Below are 20,834 nucleotides of genomic sequence, written 5' to 3' on the forward strand. Positions count from 1 at the left end.
TGGAACTCACTATGTAGACCAGGCTGGCCTTGATCTCACAGGGATCCGCCTGCTTCTGCCTCCGGAGTGCTGGGATTAAAGGCGTGCACCACCACACCTGGCAAAAGATCAGTTTTTTTAAGAGCTGTAATGTGCACGTAATGTGCTTGATTTCACAGGAAATAACCTAGTGAACTAATAAGTTTTTAAATATTAACATAGCTAATAACCATTTGGTTGAACATTAAGACAATATTTAACAGCATAATGAAACGTGCAGTTGTTCAGGAAATTGACATAAAGCTGGTGGCATTTTTAAACTTTTATTTTCACTACAAAAGCCAATAAAAATTTTCACTGTGGTGTACGTACATGACCACTGAGGGTGTCATTTCAGGGAGATAAAGTAGCACATCTTATTTTACCGTGTTTGCTTCACTGTTATAGTTTAATGAAGAAATGATTAGATCTGTTACTCTTACTGCCATATTTACATATAAAATGATATCTTAGAAAACAATACCATTAATAACTTTCTATTAGTATTAGAGTCTATTTCTTCACTTACCTATGATCAGTGTACAACCTGTTCTTTCAGTCCTAGTCCTTGAATGGAGGACACATTAAAAAGCTCAGAAACACTTTACATGCAGCCTCAGGACCCTGCACACACCCATTAAGAAACATCTTCAGGGACTGGAGAGAGAGTTCAGCACTGACTATTCTTGCAAAAGACCCAGGTTCAAATCCCACCACCCACATGGCAGCTAGCAGCTGTCCATAGTTCCAGGGGATCCGACAGGCTCTTCTGTCCCCGTGGGTATTGCATAACATGGGTGCACTTACCTACATGGAGGCAATACTTGCATACACATAAAAATAATAAGTAAAATTAAAAAAAAAAAAAAAGAAGAAACATCTTCAGGGGAAGAGCATGGTGGTACGCGCTCACCTTTAATCCCAGAACTAGGCATGCAGAGGCAGGCTTATCTCTGATAGCTCGAAGCCAGCCAGGGTTTATATAGTGAGACTACCTCAACAAATAAGCAAACAAACAAATGAATACTTTCCAGGTGCTGTGGTGCACCTGTGTGATGATTGCATCTGAAGAGGAAGGTGCACATTTATATTTCTCACTGAGGTCAAGGAAAGACAGGGGTCCCCTCCCCATCTACCCTTAAAATAGAAATATCTGCTTCTGTTATCATAGTCAAGTAGCGCTATATCCAAATCTAGAGCCTAGCAGTCCTTCTAATAGCCTTCGTTTACGCCACACAGACAATCCTTTCTCAGAAGCTTCCGTCCTGCCTCCTCTCCATGGAGACCCACTTCTTTTCTCACCCTCCTTACTACCTGGCTGCCTTCTTCAAAGACAGGTTTGATTGTGGTCCACTGCATAAATATTCTAGTGATCTCCAAATTTAAAATAAAGGCCAGTGGGGCTGGAGAAATGGCTCAACAGTTAAGAACACTGGTTGTTCTTGCAGAAGACCCGGGTTCGAATCCCAGCATCCACATAGCAGCTAACAACTATCCTAACTCCAGTTCCAAGGGATCCAACAGCCTCTTCTGTCCTCGGGCATTGCATGACATGGGGGCACTTACCTACACACAGGCAATACATGCGTACACAGAAAATAAAAATAATAAAATATTAAAATAAAGGCCAAAGTGAGTTGCCCATGTGCTCGCCTGTAATCCAGCATTTGGAAGGTGAAAGCGGAAAGATCAGGAACTCGAGGCTGTCCTTAGCTGCGTACCAAGTTCAAGGCCAGCCTGGAATATATGGACCTCATCTCAAAACAGCAAAAACAAGACACATACATACGCACAAACAGAATTTAGATTTTTTTTTTCAGAATAACGTTTCTTTTAAAGACCCTTCAGGTCGTGGAGCCTCAGTATGCCTGCAGTTTCCAGTCCTCTTGTAAGCGAGTTTCTTAAGATCCGGCAGCCTCACTTCCTCCATGACTTTACACAAGTATCTTCCAAATAGGCTGTCCTAGTTAGTTCTTCACTGCTGTGACAAAACACTCTGACCAGTACCAACTTGGGGAGGAAAGGGTTTATTTGTCTTACATCTCCCAGGTCGCAGTTCATCAGGGAGCCCAAGGTAGGAACTCAGGGCAGGAACCTGGAGGCAGGAGCTGGAGCACAGGCCATGGAGGAACACTGCTTACTGGCTTGCTCCCCTGGTCCCTGCTCAGCCTGTTTTCTTATGCAACACAGGCCCACCTGCCCAGGGGTGGCACCACCCACAGTGGGCTGGGCCCTCCCATATCACTCATCAAGAAGATGCCCTTCAGACATGGCCACAGGCCAGTCCAATAGAGGCAATTTCCCGATTGAGGCTCCCTCAACCCAGGTGTGTCAAGTTGACACTAAAGCTATCCAGCACATAGGTCTTTTAAAACTTTTAAGTGTGAGGCTGGAGAGATGGCTCAGTGGTTTAAAAGCAATTGTTGCTCTTCAAGAAGACCTGAGTTCAATTCCTAGTATCCATGTCAAGCTGTTCATAACTGCATGTAACTCTAGTTCCAGGGGGATCTGATGCCTCTGGCCTCTACAGGCACCTGCATATGCCCCCCACCAACAGACATACACATGCACATAATTAAAAATGAAATGTTTTGTTTTTGTTCTTTTGCGACAGGTCTCCCCGTAGCCCCAGCTGACCTGGAGCTCACTCTGTGGACCAGGCTGGCCTTGATCTCACAGAGATCCACCTGCCTCTGCCTCCCGAGTGCTGGGATTAAAGGTGTACACCATCTCTCCTGGCTTAAAAATAAAATGTTTAAAAAAAAATTTTTAGGTGTACTCCTGCTTTACAAAGTCCAATTGACTATGCATACAGTCACTTTAACCACAGTTCTATACATGTCAGTAACACAGTCCTTTGCCTGTTGTTCCTAACTATAGAGTCATTTATCTGCATGATTGCAGCCTCCTAAGAGGCAGATCCACGTCCCTATTTATACCTCTAGCTACACCCCATGCTGGAAATGAGTCCTCAATACAGGTTTGATGACTAACTTAAATTTAGACCTAACTAATATGAATATATTTTCTTCACTTCAGTCTTTTTTTTTTTCCAGTTGAATCAAGAGTTTATTCACATACTGCATGATGCTGATCCAGGCAGCCCCATACCTTCTTAAATGTCTGTGACTTGGAAAAGACTTCAAACTCACTGCTTGTTCTAAAGAGTATGAGAGATATGAGAGACACCATCTAAACTTGTACACTGGCTTTGCCATTTTGAAGTCACGGAACCTTTCCAAACCCAAGTTTTCTTTGTTTTGCTAGTGCCACAGTGCACGTGTGGAGGTTAGAGGACAACTTTGTTGTGTGGATTCTCTTCTTCCACTTTTATGGGGGTGCCAAGGATCGAAAGCAGGTCATCTAGCTTGCATTGTTGGGTGGCAAGCACCTTTACCCACTGAGCCATCTAACTGGCCCAAAGTACAACTTTTATCCAGAGAAAGTAGGATAACATAGTATTGCTTGTGATGAGCTCTCTGCAAGCTGTTTTTTAAAAAGTTGGGGAGCTGGAGAGATGGCTCAGCAGTTAAGAACACTGGTTGTTCTTGCAGAAGACCTGCATTAGAATCCTGGCACCCAGATGGCAGCTAACAACTGTCCGTAACTCCAGTCCCAGGGGATCCAACAGCCTCTTTGGACCTCTGTGGGCATTGCGCAACACAGGTGCACTTACCTACATGCAGGCAATGCAGGCATACACATAAAATAATAAAAAAAATTTTTTAAAGTCGGTTGTTCCATGGTCTGAGGGTTTTAATGCTTTCTGGATGGGAAGTCTTTTTTTTTTTTTTTTAATCTTTTGGGTTTTTTGAAACAGCGTCTCTTGTAGCCAAGGCTAGCCTTTAACTTGTTATGTAGCTGAGGATGACCTTGAACTGCTGATTCTCCTACTTTCCAAATGTTGGGATTACTGGTGTGCACCATCATAACCAGTATTTTTTAACCTGTGTGTGTGTGTTGGAGGAGGTGATATATGTATGTCGGGGAAGCATGCCGTGTTGTGTATATTGAGATCAGGAGATAACCTTGGATGTTGGCCCTTGCCTTCCACTGTGTTTGAGACAGTCTCTTTTTTTTGGAGATTATTTTATTTTTTAATATTTTTATTTTTTGTGCATGAGTGTTTTGCCTGCATGTATGTAAATGTACCCATGTCATGCAGTGCAATGCCCACAGATGTCAGAAGAGGGCGTCAGATTCCCTGGAACTGGAATTACAGATGGTTGTTAGCCGTCATGTGGGTGCTGGGAAATGAACCTAAATTGTCTGCAGAAGCAACCAGGGCTCTGAGCCACTTCTTCAACCCAAAAGTTTCCTTGGGGGGGCGGCTGTATTTTTGAGACAGGGTCTCCCTGTCACCTCAGCTGACCTGGAACTATGTAGACCAGGCTGGCCTTGATTTCACAGAGATCCACCTGTCTCTGCCTCCCAAGTGCTAGGACTAAAGGCGTGTGCCACCACGCCCGGGAAGATTATTTTATTTTTTAATTATGTGTATTAGGGAGGTACATGCTTGTGAGTGCAGATTCCCATTGGATCCCCTGGAGCTGCAGTTACAGGTGGCTCTGAGCTACCTTATGTGGGTGTTAGGAACCGAACTTGGTCCTCTCGCTACAAGAGCAGCAAGCATTCGTCACCCACTGTGTTGTCTCTCTAGCCCCACACAGGGTCTCTTGTTTACTGCTTCTTTCAACAGTCAACTGACCCTGGAACGTGTGGGGGTTAGGGGGGCCCTTCTGTCTCCATCACCCATTTACAGTAGGAGAGCTGGGATTATATACATTTGCTACCAAGTCCAGTATGAGTGTATTGCCTGCATGTATGTAAATGCACCTGTGTCGTGAAATGCCCAGGGAGGTCAGAAGAGGGCGTCAGATCCCCTGGAACTGGAGTTACAGACTGTTGTTAGCTGTCATGTGGGTGCTGGGAATGGAACCCAGGTCTTCTGGAAGAACAGCAAGGGTTCTTAACCACTGAATCATCTCTCCAGCCCCATCCGAGTTCAGATTTGTGTGGGTTCTGGGAGCCCAACCTGAGGGTCCTCATGCCTGCCCCATGACTTATTTACTTCAATCCCCACACACTCTTTTTCCCTTTTTTTTTCTTTCGTCTTTTCAGATCCTGCCTTGCTATACAGCCCTAGCCTGGAACTCAAGGTCCTACTTCCTCAGCCTCTCAGATCCCAGGATTACAGTATCTTACTTCTCACCAGCCCAGTTCAAAGCCTGAAGCTGCCCTGATTATTAGAAGTACGGAGAGCAAAGTGTTCTCCTCTGTTGGTGTGTCCTGTACTCTTCACGCCCCGCGCCCAGCCCACTACTCCTGTGAATGCTGCCTTCAGTTTCTAGAACTTTTCAGTAGTGAGTTCCCCCAAGATACATTATCATAGTTCAACTCACCTAACTGGAATTCCGTCCCTGATCTGTGCTTGAATCATTTCCTCTCTTCAGTCCCGCCTTTGAAATTTACTGTCTGTTCTGACCTTTCATCAGTTCATTCCTCCCACCCCCAACCCCCACCCCAGTTCACCTAGTTGTAGAATAATTTGGGGGTGGTAGGTGGGAGGATAAGATAGAGTCTCACTCTGTAGCCCAGGCTGGCTCTTAACTTGCAAGCCTCCTGTCTCTGTCATTGAATGCTGGGTTTACAGGTGTGATTGCCATGCTCAGTGCATGATAATCTTGAAAGCCTGTCTAAACCAGGTATACCAGTTCAAATTTGTAATCCAAGCTCTGGGGAGACAGAGACAGAGGATCACTTTGTGTTTGAAAAGTGAGCTACAGCCTAGCTACACAGTGAGACCTTGTTTGGAAAATAAATCAACAAGGACTTTTGGTTCCCAGCACCCATGTCGAGTGGCTCATAACTGCTCGTAATTCCAGCTCCAGGGGGATCAGGTACATATGTGTGACAGGCAGGTGGATCTCTGTGAGTTCAAGGCCAGTCTGGTCTACATAGTTCCAGGCCAACTGAGGCTGCAGGAGACCCTGTCTCAAAAAGACCCCCCCAAAAAAATTCTTTCCCAAAGTTAATAATTGAACTATATGCTTATCCCATTTTTGGCTTTCTGGAGTTGTCATATCTCATTTACATACATTATGTCAGGAGAAGTATGTCAGAGAATTCCAGGATTTTAAATAACTTGGGAATAGACAACACTCTGGAACCTTCTTGCCAGTTATTCCAACAGCTGATGTGAACAGTTCTGAGTCTGCCTTTGGGAACTATCTTGTAATTACCTAAACTTACCGTATCTTGCTGACTCTGCCCGCGTCATCTTTCTACCAGAGAGCTCAAGCAGGTTCATAAACATTACTTTAATCATTGTCTGCGTCTTCTATAAAAGTTGTGACAGGCATTCTTCATGGCTGGAAGAGCAAGCCGAGACAGCCCTTGGTGACCTCATGGTCCATGCTATGACAGGAAGTGGTCCCCACCCTTCATATCAGTGAGTAAATGTGTGCCTTTGGAAACAAGGAAATAAAGTCTCCTTTCACTGTTTGCCTCCTGTCCTATAAATGGGCTCAGTGTTACTGTCTCTGGTTCCTGGAATTTTAGCATGTTTGAAATTATTAATTTTTTTTGTCTTTTTGAGACAGGGTCTCCTTGTAGCCCCAGCTGTTCTGGAACTCACTATGTAGACCAGGCTGGCCTTGAACTCACAGAGATCTGCCTGCCTCTGCCTCCTGTGTGCTGGGATAAAAGGCGTGCACCACCACACCCAGCTAAGTGAGAATTTTTTTTTTTTGGCCTTTTTGTGACAGGGTCTCCCTGTAGCCCCAGCTGTCCTGGAACTCACTATGTAGACCAGGCTGGCCTTGAACTCACAGAGATCCACGTGCCTCTGCCTCCCGAGTGCTGGGATTAAAGGCGTGCGCCACTACGCCCGGCTAAGAAATTATTTTAAGTCAATTCAACGTGATTCCATCACTTAAGGAAATAACAGAGTGTTTACATTTATAAGTGAGAGAGCAAACAAATATGAAGCCTACAGGAGCTTTGGTAAGAGCTGGCATGAGTGCAAACCAAAGGAGCTAACTATAAGAAAAGGAGGAGGCGGCTTACACCTGCACCAAGCTCAGCCTGCCAGACAAGATCAGATATCTACTCCTTACGGGAGTTGCCTGTAGCTAAGAAAATGATAGAAATACATGCAGGGCACCTGAATAAGGAAATACTGCGTCACATCCAAAAGAAAAGGACCTTCACAGATTATAGAAAAATGTACACCCAAACCTTTAGGAAACTCAGGACATTATATAAAATTCTAGATCAAATTTATTCCTCAGTCATCTCCTGGGTAATATGAGTCAGAAAAAAAAAGCAGGCTGTAATACTATTGTATAGCTAATTCACATAGTGTCAGAATTGAAAGGAAAAAGAGATGTCCTGGAGCTAAGCCCCTCCTGTACATTGGCTAAGAGTGAACACCAGGTCAGTCAGCATGAGAACAAAATGACGGGAAAATGTGGCTGAATGGGAAACTGCCAGGACTTTCCACAGTAATCATTTGACAAGCTTGGAAATAGACTTTGTGTCTCCTTGGAGCTGCAGAAGATGATCAAAAAGATGATGCCAGACGTGGACATGTGTCCTGAGGCACCGTGGTGGACAGTGTTCTCCTTAGGGACTGTCACTGTTTTGTTTTGTCGTTTGATTGGTCGGTTGGTTGCTTTTGTTTCTTTGATGTTGCTGATTGAACTCACAGGCACATACTCTACCACTGAGCCATACCCTCAGAAGCCCCTGGAAAATGTTTTAAATTGCCAGCATTTCACAAAAACCGCATTGCTTGTAGCATATTTTTAATGAGATGCTAATCTTTAATTTTATCTTTCTATTAATAGTCCAACTTAAAGTTCATGACAATTATTCTGATTATCCCACAGAAAGAGATTGAAAAATTCTCTTTTTTTCTCAGTACTAGAGATTGAGTCCAAAGCTTTGTACAGACTATGCTAGCACTCTGTCACTGAGCTATCTCCCAGCCCCCCCTTTCTATTTATTTATTTTTATATTTATGTGTGTGTGTTGCGTGTGTGTGTGCGTGCATGCGTGTGTGTGTGTGTGTGTGTGTGTGTGTGCCCACTTGCCTATATGCCTTCCTACCAGGCAACCACATGTGGTAGTCAGAGAACAAGTTGCAGGAATCAAGTCTCTCCTGCCATGTTGGTACTCGGCCAGGATCAAACTCAGGTCATCAAGCTTGGCAGCAAGTGCCTTTACCTGCTGTCCTATCTCACCGGCCTCACTTTTTATTTGACATATTGTCTGGCTGAGCTGCCCAGATCGGCCTCAGACTTGATCTGTGGCCAGGATAAGTCTTGAATGTGTGATCCTCTTGCCTGAGCCTCCCCAGTTGCTGAAATTACAGGTCTGTACAACCAAGCCCTGGTTTATGATTGAAAAAATTATTTAGAGACATTTAAAAATAACTCCTACTAGCCGGGCATGGTGGCGCTCTGCCGCTGAGCCACACCCTCATCCCATGATTTGATATTTTAACATGTGTTGTGCTTAGACTCTGGATTCCTTTGGTTTGGTGGATAGGGCTTGATACAGGGAATTGGATCCAGGGTCTCCTGGATACCAAGCATCTACTATACAACTCCACCTTGTACCTTTTATTTTGAAATTTCTCAATTGTGCAAACCAGAGGAAACAGTCTAATGAGTGAACTCTTATTATCCATAGTTATCAAGATTTTGCCATTTTTGTTGCATCTATTTTTCGTTCTTTGTGAGGAGTGTTTTAAAGTAAGTGTCATACCTCATGCTGTTTCACTGGTACAGATTTTCCTCTCTGCCAGCCCCTACTGCTGAGTGGCTGCTGGGTCCGTGCCTGCCACCCTGCACCCCCGTTCTCATCACCCATGTTCTAGTTTTCTCTCAGGACATCTCGTTTGGTTTTTGTTGCCTATGAATGTTTTCTTCCACCAACCCAGTTACTGTTCTGTGTTCTGTGAGTGAGTCCGTTCCACTCACCATTACCTTCTCTCTCCTCATTCTTCTGTTTTTTAATTTTAAATTGGGGGCGAGGCGGGGGGTTGGAGGGACAGCTCAATGCTGCTGCTTTTCACGAGGACTGGAGTCAGATCCCAGCACCCATGTTGGGCAGCTCACAAACACCTGTAACTCTAGCTTCAGAGGATCCAGCGCCTTCTTCTGGCCTCTGTAAACTCATGTACACACACACACACACACACACACACACACACACGAGCACATGCATATATGCAGACATGCATATACACAAATAGAAATAAATCTAAATTTTAAAATTACCTGCTTTTTAAAGTTTTATATCATATACTTGCATTGAAATATTTTTATTTGACCACTATTAATTTTGGCATTTTTACTATTAAAATATTGTGAGATATAGATGATTGTAAATTTAAACATAAATATGCTCTAGGTGACAATCGGCAGGCTCTTGTCAGACAACTTTAATTTCCTGTGTATATTTTCAGCATGATCTATAATGCTGCTACATTTTATTGTTCAAAGTAGCTGGGTGTGGTGGTGCATGCCTTTAATCCCAGCACTTGGGAGGCAGAGGTAGAGGAATCTCTGTGAGTTCGAGGCCAGCCTGGTCTACATAGCAAGTTCCAGGCCAGCTGGGGCTACAGGGAGACCCTGCCTCAAAAAGACAAAATTATTTTAGTTTTATGTGTATGCGTCTATTGCCTGCATGTGTACAAGTGCAGCCATGTCATGCAATGCCTTCAGAGGTCAGAAGAGGGTGTCAGATCCCCCGGAACTGGAATTACGGATGGTTGTTAGCCACCATGTGGGTGCTGGGAATCGAACCTCAGTTCTCTGCAAGAGCAGCCAGTGCTCTTAATGTCTGAACCATGTCTCCAGCCCCATCCATATGGCTTTTTCTAAAGGGCTTTAGTGTTAGTTCCCCTCCTCACCCTCCCTCCTCTACCCTGTCCTACTCCCCACCCCGTTTAACCCTCCTACTCTAGTATTCTCCTCTCCCCCTTATTTCATTGCATGCACTCTCTCCTCCCAGGGAGCCTCCCCCACCACAAGCTGGCATCCAGCTATGAGAGAGAACATTTGCACATTTGACGTTTGTCTGTCTGGGTCTGGGTTTCCTCACTCAGGGTAACTGTTTCTAGTTCCATCCATTTACCTGGGAATTCCGTTTTTTTTAGGAGCTGAGTAATGTTCTATTGTGTGTGTGTTCATACTTTCATTATCCATTTATCAGCTGATGGGCATCTAGGTTGTTTCCAGTTCCTGGCTATTATGAAAAGGCCATCAATAAACATGGATGAACACATATTTCTTTTTTGGGGGTGGAGGGGCCATTGAAGACAGGGTCTCTCTGTAGCCTCAGCTCACCTGGAACTCGCTATGTAGACCAGGCTGACCTTGAACTCACATAGATCCACCTGCCTCTGCCTCCTGAGTGCTGGGATGAAAGGTGTGCCCCACCATGCCCAGCTTTTTTGTTTGTTTGTTTGTTTGTTTGTTTTGAGACAGAGTCTCCCTGTAGCCCCTGCTGGCTTCAAACTCCTCATGCAGACTAGGCTGGCCTCCATCTCACAGAAATCCATCTGCTTTGCCTCCTGAGTGCTGGAATTAAAGATGTATGCCATCTCGCCCAGCTACATGAACAGGTATTTCTGTAGGAGGGTATAGAGTCTGTTGGGTATATGCCCAAGAATGGTATAACTGGATCAAATGGTAAATTGGTCTCTGGCTTTTTGAAGACTCTCCACAATGATTTCCATAGTGGCTCTACCAGTTTGTATCCCACCAACAGTGGATGAGCACTCCCCTTTCTCCACATCCTCACCAGCATTTGTCATTTGTTTTTTTTATCTTAGTCATCCTTACTGGGGTAAGATGAAATCTCAGAGTGGTTTTAATCTGCATTTCCCTGATGACTGAAGACGTTGAACGTTTTTAAAGCATTTCTGAGCCATTTGCGTTTCATCTTTTAAGAACTCCCTGTTCATCACCTTGCCACATTTTTTGGGGGGGTTATTTTTTGAGTTATTTGTATAATCTGGATACTAACCCTCTGTCAGAGGTGTAGCTGGTAAAGATTTTTATCCATTCTGTGGGTTGTCTCTTCACGTGAATGATGGTCTAGTCTGTTTTATAATCTTTTTTTTCTTTTCTGGTCTTTTTGGTCTTTTTCCAGCTGGCCTGGAACTCACTTTGTAGACCAGGCTGGCCTTGAACTCACAGAATACACCACCGTGCCCAGCTTGTTTTTAATCTTTATTTAGATATTTATTTCATGTAACTGTAGTCCATGTGAATGTAGAATATAGTACTCTGATATTATATTTTCATCTTTATAAATATTTTCCATTCTTGTCTATAGCCCATGAATATATTATTTATTTATTTAGAGATGGGATCTCAATATGTAACCCTGGCTGGCCTAGAAATCACTATGTAGATCAATCATCATAGCCTCCAACTCACAGAGATCTGATTGCCTCTGCTTCCCGAGTGCCAGGGTGAATACATACACCGCCATGCCTGGCCTATTTTTGCTTATTTATTTTTATACATTTATTTACTTATTTATTTTGAGACCAGGCTCGCATGTAACTCACTATGTAGCACAGGCTACCCTGGAATGCTCCATGATTGTTCTGCCTTGGCCCCCTGTTACTAGGGTTTCAGGCATGACCCATCCCTTTATACCTGGCTTGTATAGTCCTTTTTTCTTTTCCTTTGAGACAGTGTCTCACTATGTAGCTCTGCTGGTCTGGAGTTTGCTATGTAGATCAGCCTGACCTTGAACTTACAGAGATCTGCCTGTTTCTGCCTCCCTAGTGCTTGAATTAAGGATGTGTGCCACCACACCCAACATATTCTTTATCATCAGTGTTTTATTTGGTATTTTCCAGATTGTTCAGTGGCACTAGATGAGAGAGTACTGGAGCTGGAGCTGTAACTCAGTGGTGGAACACTTGCCTTCCATATACAAGACCCTGAATTTGGGGCTGGAGAGATGGTGCAGAGGTTAAAAGCACTATCTACTCTTGTAGAGGACCTGGGTTCAGTTCCTAGCACCTGCATAGTTGCTCACAGCCATCAGTAGCTCCAGATCTAAGAGATACAACATCCTCTTTTGGCCTGCACACCACCAGGCTTGCACGTGGTACACATATGCACATGCAAGCAAAACACTCACACACATAAAGTAAAATTTTAAAAATTTTTAGAAAGAGCCTGGATTTGGTCCCTAGCACTGAACAACAACAACAATAACAATAAATAGTGCAAAAAGAGAATACTCCCTGATCATTTTCAAAGCCATTTGAAGTTAATGCTTATTAAAACTAAATGAACATTTGGCAACACTAATGCACTGAATAAGGCAGAAACAACCTGGTAAGTTCTTTCGGAGTTCAGGCTTTCCCTCTCCGTCTCTGATTTCCAGGTTTCTCACCTGCAACATGAAGGAAGTGTATAGCAGGGTGACAGCACAGGCCCCTGTGTCACCACTCCCGTTTCTGACATAGCAGGGATGAAGCACAGGCCCCTGTGTCAACCACTCCCACTTCTGACATAGCAGGGTGACAGCACAGGCCCCTGTGTCACCACTCCCGTTTCTGACATAGCAGGGATGACAGCACAGGCCCCTGTGTCACCACTCCCACTTCTGACATAGCAGGGTGACAGCACAGGCCCCTGTGTCACCACTCCCACTTCTGACATAGCAGGGTGACAGCACAGGCCCCTGTGTCACCACTCCACTTCTGCACCTACGGCCCCTGGCAGCCCTCCATAGTTCTTTTGTTTTGACCTGGACACAGTTCCGGACTCTTTCCTAAAGCCTGAGCGTAGTTAGTCACAGTTGGTGCTCAACTTCAGATCTGTTTGCCATGTATGGGTATGACGGCCTGTTTTAACTCCCAGTAACACACTTCTCTCTGACATCCTGAAAGATCCTGAGATATGGATATATTCGGTCTGCTGTAAATCTACCAGTCTCACAAGTCTTGGCCTCCAAAGCATGTCGAGTCAAGTTCTTTCTCAGAAACTGGGGAGATGGCTTAGTTGATAAAGTGCTTACCAGGCGTGCAGGAGAACCCGAGTTTGGGTCCCCAGAACCCACATCAAAGACTGCATGGCAGCACACATCTGTAATCATAGGGCTGGGAAGGCAGAGATAGGCAGATCCTGCAGTTTGCTGGCCAGCCAGGAAAACTGAATCAGTGACGTCCAGATCCATTGAGAGACCCTGTGTCAAAAACTGAGGTGGTGGGGGCTGGAGGGATGGCTTAGTGGGTAAAAGCAGCTGTCTTGTATGACTGACAGCCTGAATTCCTAAATTTGATCCCTATGTTTCTTAACAACAATAATGAACTCATCACATCAAACTGACATTGAATAACAATCAACCCTGGAACCCATAGTGAAAGGAGAGAGCTGGCTCCCAAATACGCATCTTCTGACTTCCACATGCGCCCTGTGGCATGAGTACACACACACACACACACACACACACACACACACACGCACGCACAGACCCGCACACACACACGCACGCACAGACACGCACAGACGCACACACACACTCACGCACGCACAGACACGCACACACACACGCACAGACACGCACAGACACACGCACAGACACACGCACACGCACAGACACACGCACACACACACGCGCACAGACACACACACACGCACGCACAGACCCGCACACACACACGCACGCACAGACACGCGCACACGCACAGACGCACACACGCACGTGCACACGCACAGACGCACACACGCACGCGCACACGCACAGACGCGCACACACACACTCACGCACGCACAGACACGCACACACACACGCACAGACACGCACACACACACACGCACGCGCACAGACACACGCACACACACACGCGCACAGACACACACACACGCACAGACACACGCACACACACACGCGCGCACAGACACGCACGCACAGACACACACACACACGCGCACGCACACGCACAGACACGCACAGACGCACACACACACGCGCATGCACAGACACGCGCACACACACACACACACGCGCACGCACAGACACACACACGCACACACACACGCACACGCACAGACACACACACACGCACAGACACACGCACACACACACACGCGCACAGACACACGCACGCACAGACACACACACACACGCACGCACAGACACGCACGCACACGCACAGACACACGCCCAGATACGCACAGACGCGCACACACACGCGCATGCACAGACACGCGCACACACACACACACACACGCGCACGCACAGACACGCACACACACGCACACGCACACGCACAGACATGCACACGCACACGCACAGACACACACACACACGCACGCACAGACACGCACACGCACACGCACAGACATGCACACACACACACACGCGCACACGCACACGCACAGACACGCGCACACACACACACACACACACGCACACACACGCGCGCGCGCATTCTTGTTCAGTTTTTCCTCCTTTCCATCTGAGCTCTTACACGCGCACGCACACACACGCACACACACACGCACACGCACAGACATGCACACGCACACGCACAGACACGCGCACACACACGCACGCACAGACACGCACACACACACGCACGCGCACACACACACACGCACACACACGCACGCGCGCGCGCATTCTTGTTCAGTTTTTCCTCCTTTCCATCTGAGCTCTTGAGGTTGTCCCTGTTACAGCATCCTAGCCCCCTTCGTGTGACGCCTTCCCCAGTGCTTCCCATTCTTTATTCTTCCTTGTTTTGCACAAGCTTTTGTGTGTGGAAGCTCCTGACTCTTGCCTCAGATCATCTTCCACAGCCTTGAGTATCGTTGAATGCGGAGTTCATAGAGGACGTTCAGACCGTTCCCTGACCACACTCCCAGCGTTCGTCTAGGCATATATTCCTCTTATTGTCTTACCTCAGTCTCCTAAGTATCTGACCTTCCTCCCTGATGGTCACTAACCATGTAGGCACCCACAGCGTTCACGTTCACGTCTCAGATCCTTACTTGTCCCTTGAGTTTCCACATTGTTTATCCCAGCACTGTATATTTGGGAGTAGAAACCGTTTCCAGTTGTGCTCCTCTGCTTCCGTCCACTGTGTAAACCTACATTGTGAAGTGTGTGATTTCTTATGAGCATGAAGAAAAGAAAGGTGTATTCAAGTCTTCAGAGGCTTTGAGCTGTCCTTTTGAAGTCTGCGTTCTGACGAGCATCACTTCAGCACGCTTTCATCCTTACCCTTGAAGTCAGTGAGAAAAAATGCCGGTCTTGTAAGGTAGAAATCAATTTGAGCCTTTGATGAAACATTTCAGTAGGATCTTTTTACTTCTCATTTTACCACTTAATGCATCCAGGACATTTAAAGGTAAAGGATTGGCCATGGGTGTCCCTTTGAAACAGTATTTTTTTTCTTTTACCTGGCTATTGAAATATAAAGTATATGATTGTGATTTCTTTAAAATTTTTATTACATTTATTTACTTGAGTATGTACACATGTACATGTGCACTCATGCATGTATATGCTGCTAGCACTTGTGTGGAGGTCAGAGGACAGCTTGTAGGAGGCTCTCTCTCATAATAACATTGTGGGGATCAAACTCAGGCTGTCAGTCTTGGTGGCAAGTGCCTTTACCTGCTGAGCCATCTTGCCAGTCCATGACTGTAATTTTTAACTATCTTAAAATAACTTTGCAGCCAGGCGTAGTGGCGCACACCTTTCATCCCAGCACTTGGGAGGCAGAGGCAGGCAGATCCCTTTGAGTTCAAGGCCAGCCTGGTCTACATAGTTGTATGTACACATGTGCACTCATGCATGTGTATGCTGCTAGCACTTGTGTGGAGGTCAGAGGACAGCTTGTAGGAGGCTCTCTCTCATAATAACATTGTGGGGATCAAACTCAGGCTGTCAGTCTTGGTGGCAAGTGCCTTTACCTGCTGAGCCATCTTGCCAGTCCATGACTGTAATTTTTAACTATCTTAAAATAACTTTGCAGCCAGGCGTAGTGGCGCACACCTTTCATCCCAGCACTTGGGAGGCAGAGGCAGGCAGATCCCTTTGAGTTCAAGGCCAGCCTGGTCTACATAGTGAGTTCCAGGCCAGCTGGGGCAACAGGGAGACCCTGTCTCAAAACAACAAAAACAAAGTAATTCTTAAAAAAGCTAATAACTTTGCTGAAAAGATGAAAATATGGTGGTGTTACTGATACTGTCTTGACACAGGGTATCCTACCTATATTGTAGGCTGGTCTTGAATTCCTATGTCACTGGGGACTCATATGTAACTGAGGAAGATCTGAAGTTTCTGATCCTCCTACCCGCACTCCACAGCTGTTGGGATTACAAGCGTACCCCAACACACCCAGCTACAGGCAGTAACTTGTGAAAAAGTAAAAGTAACTCAATACCAAATGATTAAGCACCTCAGAATGTGCTGCAGTTCCACCCACAGTTTATCCTCCTGGAAAAGAGAATAAATGACCACAGGCCTCCCCCATGGCCCAGCTGTCATATCCCTGGCTGAGTTGGTCTAAACATCCTGTTCTTTGTGGTGAATGAGCACAGACTTTGTTACTGGGCCTGGCCCTTTATAACAGTATTTGAAATTATTGCAAGGTAGCCACCTGTCTGTTAGATCTTAGGAAATAGGAGATGAGCTGGGAGAAAAATAACATAAAGCTTAGTCCATGGGCTGGGGATGTAGCTCAGTGGTAGCACAATTGCCTACCAGTGCAGGGCCTGTTATCAATCCTTAGCATCATGGGGGGATAGAGAAACTAAAGTTTAATTCAAATATTATCCCATAATGTTATTTGTAATTGTGACAAAAAACAATAATAGCCAGCCTCAGAGTACACAGTTTGAATAGACCAGCCGCTTTGCCTTTCCGTGTGACGGCCACTCGCACGCACACCTCAGAAGCAGCTGCTCAGTGCGGGTCGACAGCAGTCACGTGGCAAAGCCAGGACGAGCCGGCGCGGGCTTCATCTTCCTCAAGCTCAACATCTTGTTTTGTTTTCAGACAGGGTCTCACTACACAGCCTTGGCTGGCCTGGAACTCTCTATGTAGAGCAGGCTGACCTTGAACTCACAGAGATCTGCCCACCCTTCTAAGTTCAGCCTCCCAGGTGACACTCTCACTCGCTTATGTGAAGTAGGTGAAAAGTACTTGCTAGTATCCAGCTTAAGTTTACTTTTTCCAAGCTGCCGCTAACCAGACTCCTTCTCTGTGATGAAGCTGCCGCACCTCTCTGGGGTTCTAATTGTTCCTTGACCCACTCATTCACCAAAGGTAGAGTTCTAATTGTTCCTTGACCCACTCATTCACCAAAGGTAGAGTTCTAATTGTTCCTTGACCCACTCACTCACCAAAGGTAGAGTTCTGCCGTGCAATCTGTTTATTTCTCATTTGTGTATTTATTATTCTTTAGTGGAGGGGTACATACATGAATGTGGAATGTGAAAGGGCAGCCTGCAGGAATCCATTCTCTTCCACCATGTGGGCCCCAGGGATCGAACTCAGATTGTCAGAATTGGCGACAAGAGCTTTTACCTGCTGAGCCATCTCAGCAACCCCTTAATTCTACTCTTGAACAGACATGGATGCCTCATCAAAACAAAGAACTTTCCATTCAGAGGCAAGCTCCGCTGTCATCCTCTTCCCAGTGTTCTGACGGTACATTGTCTGCAGCCCGACTCTCAGGCTGAGGTTGGATGTGAGCTGTAAATGCTCACTGAGGTGCTGCTCCTGCTCGCTCTGATCTTTCTTCCTATCAGTCTCCTTGGCAGCAGATTGAGCCCTGTTGTTGCAACTGCTAACCATGACGAACTAGCTGATATTTGTGAGCAAGGAGCAAGTGTGAAGCTGGGCGTGGCAGCGCATACCTTTAATTCCTGTACAGGCTTGGGAGCTCTGTGAGTTCAAGACCAGCCTGGCCTATAATAGGGAGTTCTAGGCCGGTTTGGACTATAAGTGAGACTGTGTCTCATAACAAAGAACAAATGGTAAGTATACATCAAAATCAGACTTTTTAATATTTTATTATTTTTACTTTATGTGTGTGCATGTATTGCCTGCATGTAGGCAAGTGCACCCGTGTCGTGCAATGACCGCGGAGGTCAGAAGAGGCTGTCAGATCCCCTGGAACTGGAGTTACAGACAGTTATTAGCTGGCATGTGGGTGCTGGGATTCGAACCTGGGTCTTCTGCAAGAACAGTGTTCTTAACTGCTGAGCCATCTCTCCAGCCCCTCAAAATCAGATTTTACAAAGAGTTCAGATTAATCCATAAGCCATCTTTTTAAAAAATTAATTTTGGGGGTTTTCATACAATATAATTTGATGGTATTTAGATTCCCTCCCCCCTCCGCATCTCCCTTACTACCGTCCCCCCCACTGAATTTACTGTACTCTATAGACAGTATGACCTATAGAGTCTGATTTGTGTCTCCAAATATCCTTCGGTATGGATACAAGTACTGGAGGCTGCTTAACCTACCAAGAGCCCCATCCGTGTAAGACGCCGTCTCTCCCCCTCCCAGCAGCCATCAGTGGCCAAAAGTTCCTTGGGTTCAGTTGAGATTTCTTACCCGCTTCGGCGTATCTGTGCTGGGGCTTTGTCTGCTTTGAGCCTGGGACTTGTGCATGCTGCCACCATTGGTCTGCATTCGTGTGACTGACGACTCAGCCGTCTGGAAAGCTCTGCTTCTGATTACTGAAGCCATCTTTACTATACACCATTTCACGTTCGTTCATTGTAGATGTAAATATGACTAATTTTCTTGGTTTTGTTTTTGTGAGGTTTTTAATTTTTTTATTATTTTATTTATTGCGTATGAGTATTTTGTCTGCATGTATGTAACTGTACCACATTTATACAATGCCCATGGGTGGCCAGAAGTGGGCTTCAGATCCCCTGGAACTGGAATTACAGACAGTTGTGAGCCACCATGTGGGTGCTGGGAACTGAACCTGGGTCTGACGAGCTATCATTCCAGCCCCCAGTCTGTTTATTCTTAAAGAATCTTACAAATGGTCCTACAATTCTCAGGGTTTCCAACGTGGACCCCTCGTTAGGATCAGGGAAGTCTGTGGCTGTATCAAGATCGTTTGTAACATTAAAGTACATATGTTCTTGTATGTTTTCTGGAAAAGATTCATTAACTCAGTATCCTTATAGAGGTGTATAGTCCAGCTTAATGAATTCATAGTGTGAGAAGACAATAGCTAGTTCACAGATTATCTGACAGCAAACAGTGAGAATCCACCAGAAATTTATATAATAAATAAACATTAATGCTTACAGCCTCTCAAACAAAATGGGGGCTGGAGAGGTGGCTCAGGGGATAAGAGCACTTGTGGTTCTTCCAGAGGACCCGGGTTCAACTCCCAGCACCCAATGGCAGCTGTGGCTCTCTGCCGTCCTCTGCTGGCCTTTGCAGGCACTGCACACATACCAGTAAACATACTGGCCATCAAAACACTTGTGCAAATAATTTTTTAAAATTTCACTTATTATTTTTATATTTTTATGTGTATGCATGTATTGCCTGCATGTAGGTAAGTGCACCCATGTCGTGCAATGCCCGCAGAGGACAGAAGAGGCTGTCTGAGCCCCTGGAACTGGAGTTACAGACAGTTGTTAGCTGCCATGTGGGTGCTGGGATTTGAACCTGGGTCTTCTGCAAGAACAGCCAATGTTCTTAACCACTGAGCCATCTCTCTAGCCCCCCAAATAATTTTTTTTCTAATTTCTAAAAAAAGAAAGAAAGGCCGGGCGTGGTGGTGCACGCCTTTAATCCCAGCACTCACGAGGCAGAGGCAGGTAGATCTCTGTGAGTTTGAGGCCAGCCTGGTCTATATAGTGAGTTCCAGGACAGCTGGGGCTACATAGGGAGACCCTATCTCAAAAAGACCAAAAAATAAATAAATAAATAGATAAATAAATAAAATAATAAATAAACAAATAAACACTTTATTTATGTGTATGTGTGCGCACCTGCCCACGGAAAAAAGGGTCTTGCTATGTAGCCCAGGGAGCCATGGAATTTGAACGCCTCTGCCTCCCAAGTGCTAGAATTTGAAATTATAAATTAACTTAGGAAGAATAGATATCTCTCAGGATGTGTGATTTTTCTCCTTAGTATATGTTAACTATAGCTTTCTCGCCGGGTGTGGTGGCATATGCTTGTAATCCCAGCATTTGGGAGGCAGAGGCAGGCGGAGCTCTGTGAGTTCAAGGCCAGCCTGGTCTACACAGTGAGTTCCAGGACAGCTGGGGCTACAGGGAAACCCTGTCTCAAAAAGACCAAAAAAGAAAGAAAGAAAAAAGAAAAAGAAAGAAAGGAAAAGCACTCCTAAATACCAGAGTGGGAGTGGGCTTGGGGGCTGAGGAAAGAGTCTGGGGTCAATATTTTCCTTTCTGTTTTTCAGAGTCAGGGCCTTGCTATATGCTCCTGACTGGTGAAGAAGCTCACACTTTACTATGTAAAACACCAGGATGGCCTTGGCTTTACATAGGCATGTGCCATCATGCTCGGCAATATCTATTTCTGTTTGCTTTTGAGAGTCTACTAGAGTCTATAAGGTCTCATGTAGCCAAGACTGGCATTGAACTCTCACTATGCCAAAGATAACTTTTAACTCCTGATTCCCCTGCCTCTACTTCCCTGGGATTACAGGCATGAGCCGCCACACCTCACAACATCTATTTATTTTAAAATCTATTTTAATTAAAAAAAATTTTTTTTTGGTCTTTTTGAGACAGGGTCTCCCTGTAGCCCCAGCTGT

The 20,834-nt window shown here is 45.5% G+C and overlaps 1 protein-coding gene across 2 annotated transcripts in view; it reads left to right on the top strand.

Annotated features, from left to right (window-relative positions):
- Positions 1-20,834, top strand: part of Ap4s1 (adaptor related protein complex 4 subunit sigma 1) — a 57,530-nt gene that overhangs the window by 2,509 nt on the left and 34,187 nt on the right. Inside the window, exon 1 of one of the 2 annotated variants that reach the window (XM_029566294.1) lies at positions 5,220-5,381. The exons of the other annotated variant lie outside the window; for it this stretch is intronic. The gene's annotated coding sequence lies outside the window, so the exon portion shown is untranslated. Of the gene's footprint in view, positions 1-5,219; positions 5,382-20,834 lie in introns of those variants that run through there. 2 annotated transcript variants of the gene reach the window in all.

Source organism: Nannospalax galili, unplaced genomic scaffold (genome assembly GCF_000622305.1).
Source record: "Nannospalax galili isolate Female #2095 unplaced genomic scaffold, S.galili_v1.0 scaffold1619, whole genome shotgun sequence".
Lineage (NCBI taxonomy): Eukaryota > Metazoa > Chordata > Mammalia > Rodentia > Spalacidae > Nannospalax > Nannospalax galili.